The 6,063-nt window shown below is 30.5% G+C and overlaps 1 long non-coding RNA gene across 1 annotated transcript; it reads right to left on the minus strand.

The window, feature by feature from the left end:
• Nucleotides 1-3,339: 3,339 nt before the first annotated feature.
• Nucleotides 3,340-4,424, minus strand: LOC143050710 (uncharacterized). Its single transcript, XR_012970499.1, has 3 exons — nucleotides 4,286-4,424; nucleotides 3,727-3,793; nucleotides 3,340-3,421 (listed from the first exon to the last, which is right to left on the minus strand). It is a non-coding gene; the product is annotated as an uncharacterized LOC143050710 (long non-coding RNA).
• Between the last annotated feature and the right edge of the window lie 1,639 nt (nucleotides 4,425-6,063).

Here is a 6,063-nt window from a genome sequence, read left to right on the forward strand (position 1 = left end):
CCAAACTTGACTTTCTGTGTGTTGCATTTGAGTGTTTCTGTTGTGTCGTTTTCCCCTCTTACATTTGATGTGTTTCCCTCAGTTTTACTTTGTAACCCGGATTTGTTATTTCTCAATTGATTTATGAATTTTGAACAGCGTAATCTAATAAAGATTTAAGAATATCCTTTGAAATGGATACAATGAATGCAATGTGAGTTTGTATGTTATACCACATTCAGATAGAACCATAACAGACAAGAAACTTAATGTTTAATTCGATAACATATTACCTACTTATTTGAGCTCCTACTTGTTATTCAGTTTTATAATATAACAATGCTTTCATTTCAAGGTAAAGTGTTTTTCTTAGTATGTTCTGTACCAGATCAGGAATATGGCAGTTGTTAAAAAAAGAGTTTGTTTCTATGTATGTTGGCGTTTGTTTTTGTTGAACTTTAGTGTTTCTGTTCCGTTGTTTCACTCTTACAGGTTATGTTTTTCCTTCTGTTTTAGTTTGTAACCCAGATGATTTGCCTTCATGTCTATAAGTTCTTTATAACGCCCTTTAGTTACCTTTTGTGAGATTAAAAAGCGAGACCAAGATAACTTTCACCTCTTTTTGATTTTCCTCGTCAGAGTAACATGTTTCTGACAAACTACAAGATTGTCTACTTCATTCATATGATACAATTTTAATTATTTTATCATTAAAGTATTATTCTCCTTGGAAACAGAAGTCATCAATATGTTTTTTTTTCAAGCGTTCTGTTGGTTTTAATAACTTTTGATTTTCTCAGCTTAAGGTGGATCCCTACAGATATAGCAAATTTTTTTTCACCATTGAATTTTTCTTAAAATTTGCATACATATACTATGCAATGGCCTCTATGAAAGTTTGAGTTAAAAATAGTATGTCACCAGACTCGTTTCCATGGTAACGGTCACCAAAGTTGGTACATCACGTGTATGCATAAATACATACCTGATGTAGAAACTCTGGATTTTTTTTTAAGCCTTTGAAAGTATTTTGAAGGTTTGTTCTTCATTTATTACAAAATTATTATTTAAAATGTAAATAAAACACAAATAATGGCAGTTTTATTCATTTTCATTGATTTCGGCTCTAATTTCATCAACACTGCTCCACAAACAAAACACAGATTTTGTTAAAAATTTCTATTTTTCTTAAATTTCCAAAAAAATGGTCCAATGAATATATTTTTAAATTTGACATAAGGTGGTCATAACAATGAGCTTTAAAAAGAAATAAAAAAAAAGATGGGTCACCAGACTATTTTTTACCCGAAAAACGTTTTTATGACCCCCAACCAAACAGTGATCAACAGCAGTTTTTTGTATATCTTTCATCATCGGTGATCAAAGTGTGACATATGTTGTCATGTCCTTTGTTAAACTAACACAGAATAATATAGTTTCACAAGGCAATCAAATGAGAACAATTTTTTGGTTTCTATGAACAACGGTTACCATGGCAACAGGACATGAAGTTGGAAGATTCAAGTTTTTGCATTGTTCTGATGTGCAAGATTAACAACCTAACAGACAATGGCAGATCAAATACCATGATTTCAGAGCAACAACACATGGCTTCTATGTAAATGTAAACAAATGCTATGATACATTGTAATGCAGCTTATATTAGCATTACTGTGGTCTTAAATGAGCAAAATCAATTACTCAGAAGTTAGCGAAAATCACCAAATATTTTTTTTTTTAAATTATCGATTCATAGGTAAGTCATGCAAGTAAATGGATTAAAAAAGACTTTGTCACCTTTTCCTCCGTTAATGATTTAAGTTTGATGAAGCATAATGATAATACATTATATATTTCAGTTGTCATAGTAACATAACCAAAAAATGATGAAATAATAACTTTTTCAAAGGTTTTTCAACTTTCTTTATTTTGAATGCCTCAATAATCAAGCAAACATATAACTGTTATATTTACAAATATGTAAATAGTTTACTCCTCTGATTCAGTCAAGTACTTATTGATAGTCATAGCATTATTAGAGTTCACTTTGTTCTCAGTCAAAATTGTCAATCCTTCCATATTGAATAGTACATGTTGCTCCCAGTCAGATATATCATATTACTATTAGTGGCAACTCTTTTCTTTTAAAATCTTTGTTTTCTGGTTATCTGTTTGCCTCTCTAATTTCTTCTTCATACTTTCCCAAATTTTCTGCGTAAATTTTCCAGGGGAACATTCTATTGCTGCATTTATCGGAAAGTTTAATTTATTTATTTGTAATGAAAAGGTGTAATAAATACTCTTGTATGAATATTGTTAGTGCTTCATAAGCCTCTAAAGGCTGGCTGATATGGTATACTATTGCTTATGTATTGAAATGTAATTGTAATTTCATGTATATTGTATCAGGTTGCACTTTAAAAAAGATAAAATCTAAAATCTAATCTATACTAATAAACTACTAAATCTATATAATATTTCAGTGAGTGCAAAATTAATCCAATCATGCATTACAACATCAATTTAAAAAAATTATATTATACCTGACTAACAAAGGTACTCATTAAGAGTTTTATAATATGATATATGGCCAGGTTTTTGAAGTGATTGCAATAATTAGGTCAGCTGATGGGTATGCATTTTATATTGCTTTTGCATATGATGGCCATCCATTTTAGTGGTTTTTGTTTTGTGTACAATGGCAATTTGGAATGCAATAATTGACAATATAAATGATATAGGGAGCATTATAGGGTCCAATGCAAATTCAAGGTATACATGTATATTTAATAGGTGTGACCTTTACCATATACCTTAAATCAATACAGTTGAACTGTTCGTTTTGGTAAAAATTTACATATACAGCATGTGACCAAGTTTGAAATAAACACAAGTTATCTACATCACATAGTTATCTTCACTGTCAGAATTGTGCCACATAAGAACCAGTGGCAGTCTTGATAATATACTTTGTATTTAAATTATAAAATAAAGTACAAATCAATAGTGTAAAATGTGGATCACTGTGACCTTCTTTTGCCTGGAAGCTGAGTTACTGAGACTCTGAGAGTGTATATATAAGTTTGCATGATCTGACACCTTTTAGTTGCTGAGATATACATTTGTTATATATGAAATTGGATGTTTAATGTAACCAAAGTCAGTGAAGTGGAAAATGTAGGTCAGTGACATCTGTGTACAAGTTTACATGATCCTACATTTTATAGTTGAGTCTACTAAATATGTTGTCCAAAAAGAAATGTTATAAATGCCTGCAAAACACCATTATCAGATTAAAAAGTCTCAAATGAAACCTAAGTTTTTTTTCAAAGGTAACTACATGAAATTATCTTAAAATGTATGTATTTACCATTGACAGTCATCCTTCATTTTTCTACAAAACTGCTGCTAATAACCTGCTGTTAAATGATAACCATGAGACCTACAATTGATAACAAATATAACAAAAATTAAATAAGTAAATTAATATAGGATTCATAAAAAGTGAGAGTTTATATTACTTGTTATCAATGTTGGTTGTTGGATATCAAAATAGTGAAAATAATGATAAAAAAAGCCATCTTCCATAAAATAACAAGAGCATTAATGCTAAGTATGGCATCCTCTCACCATAGAAGACTGTTGCTTTCACATGGGTGTTTAGAATCTACAATGTCCACTTTCACCTTGACATTTGGGAATATCTTTTCTATTAATAAAGTTAAAGTCTAAATTCTTTAAATTTACCTGTATTACTTTCATAGTTTCAACCAGTACCAAACATTTGCAATTCTGCAACAAAACTAGCTTCAACCTAATGAAAAAAAGTGATAACAAATATATATATATGAAAGTGCATGCAGTGTTCAAATACTATAGCTAAAACATATTACATTTAAAATTAACTGGAAACTCAGGCTGTTAATAATGAAATTTGTAATAATAATATGTATAAAGGCTTTCAAAACCAAATAGGTTTCATTAAATTTGTTGAAATTATACATTGATATAGATTTCATTTAATAAATACAAATGTAACTAATTCTAGTTCAATATTTTTGTTGAAACAAATTCTGTCATAATCTATACATAAAAGTCTTCAAGTATATATAACAATGCTTTACCACAACATTGATTTGAAATATTGACCCTCAACTTGAAATTATTACCAAGATCTGTTAATTCATTTTTATGACTGCTTAAGTGCAAATATGAATATAATTATGGTCCTCATTATACTTTATATAACTACTTAGGAAAATTATCAAAAAATACTTTGAAATTATATGACTAAAGGTTTAATTACCTTCTAATTATTCATTAAATTAACCATGTTTAAAACTGTTTCTTCTTTTGACTTTATTTACAGGATTCTTTTGCAACTGCAAATATTTTCTTTCCAGTTTAATTTTCCTTTTTCTTTAAGTATGGCTAATGAATTCACAGAAAGTACACTCAATCCATTAGGGAAATTGTTGAAATGTGTGGCACAAATTCCTGCATGTATCATTCCTGAAAAATATGATATGAAATGTCAGTTTGCACATGTATTCGTTAATTAGATAAACTATAAACTATTTAGACTTGAGTTCATAATTTTATTTGGAATATACAATTGATTGTGAATTCATGTTTACCTTTATTCTTATAGATCACAGACTCACATTTATTTCTAATAATATGGAATGAGAATGGGTGCCCCCTTCTTAATTTTCTTTTTTGCCTTCATGCATTATCCTGCATTCTACACATCATTCTAGGTGTTTTTAAATGACTAAATATGTAAGGTATCAGACCACTTGGTCTCTGATCACATGCAAAAGATGACTTAATATGAAAATTCTGATTATAAAATAAAGAAAACTAATACTTTGAGTTTGTAAAACATTCTTTTGTGAATGAATCATTGTGACTGCAATTGTTTACTTTTTCAATTCTAATTTTATGTATGGTTATATAATTGCTACCAAATAAGTATTTACAAAATAATCCTCTCCTTTTGGATGCAAAACTAAAAAGCCCCTTATGTACAAATGTATAGATGTCTTTGTGTTCATTGCAAAAATGATAAATAATTTCCAGGGGCAAAATTCCAGAAAAATACTTAAAGTCCAGCTTCATAAAAAATTTGGGCAGCACTTCCCCTCAAAATAAAGCTTTTTACCCTCAAACCACATAAACCCCAGACCATAATAGAGGGGAATTAAAGAAAGAAAAAGAGAGGTGTGGGGCAGGTTCATTTATTCAAGACATGAAACCATACACCTTCTCCAACCAATAAAATGTGTAAAGAGAATATATAATAAAGAGAAAATTGAACTCTCTTACCATGTGCAGCTTATGAATTGATAAAAAATTCACCAGTCCCATTTTCCCCCTCGTTTCTACAATTTCACACATGATATGCAGGTTACATGCACTGCAGCTACAACGATATGGTATGGACAAAATGCTCCACGGCCTCCACCTCCTGGTACAAGCCTTAAAGGTCGTATTTCCGTTCACAGACAGTATCCGCAGGGGACAGTTTTACATCTTAACGAACATATTCTGCGCTAGGTGATCAACCAGAGCTAGCCGTCGACCTTCTTTCCAGGTTTCGTCAAACAAAACATCACTGTCTGTGATCGGACGCCGAATTTCTCCAACTTCCAAAAACTTATATCATATGATATTATAAGTTGAGAATCATTTAAGACTGTGTGAACTTTCAGGCTGAAGCTATTCATATTCTTTATTTTTAAAGAACGCATGCATTTATCCTTTATGATAAACCTTCCTTTCTTCTGAGCGATGAGCTGTAACTTGGAAGTTGTTTACACACGTTGTCAACAGACGACATCGGAACTGTTACCGTGACATAAATATACAGGCGATATATCCTAAATTTTTAAACGGAAACCAGTTTTACATCAGTAAAATGTTGTTATCTCCCTTAGTGTCGGAAGTCACCTTAACTAACCTTGGAGTGCGTTATTGTTGTTATGCTTTATTATATTCATCTTGGTAATGACGATTTTTTGCAAACACCTTGTTTTATTTTTAGACTAAGCGGGAAATGTAACTGCTTTAACCCAACTGCAA

This window comes from Mytilus galloprovincialis, chromosome 11 (genome assembly GCF_965363235.1).
Source record: "Mytilus galloprovincialis chromosome 11, xbMytGall1.hap1.1, whole genome shotgun sequence".
NCBI classification, from domain to species: domain Eukaryota; kingdom Metazoa; phylum Mollusca; class Bivalvia; order Mytilida; family Mytilidae; genus Mytilus; species Mytilus galloprovincialis.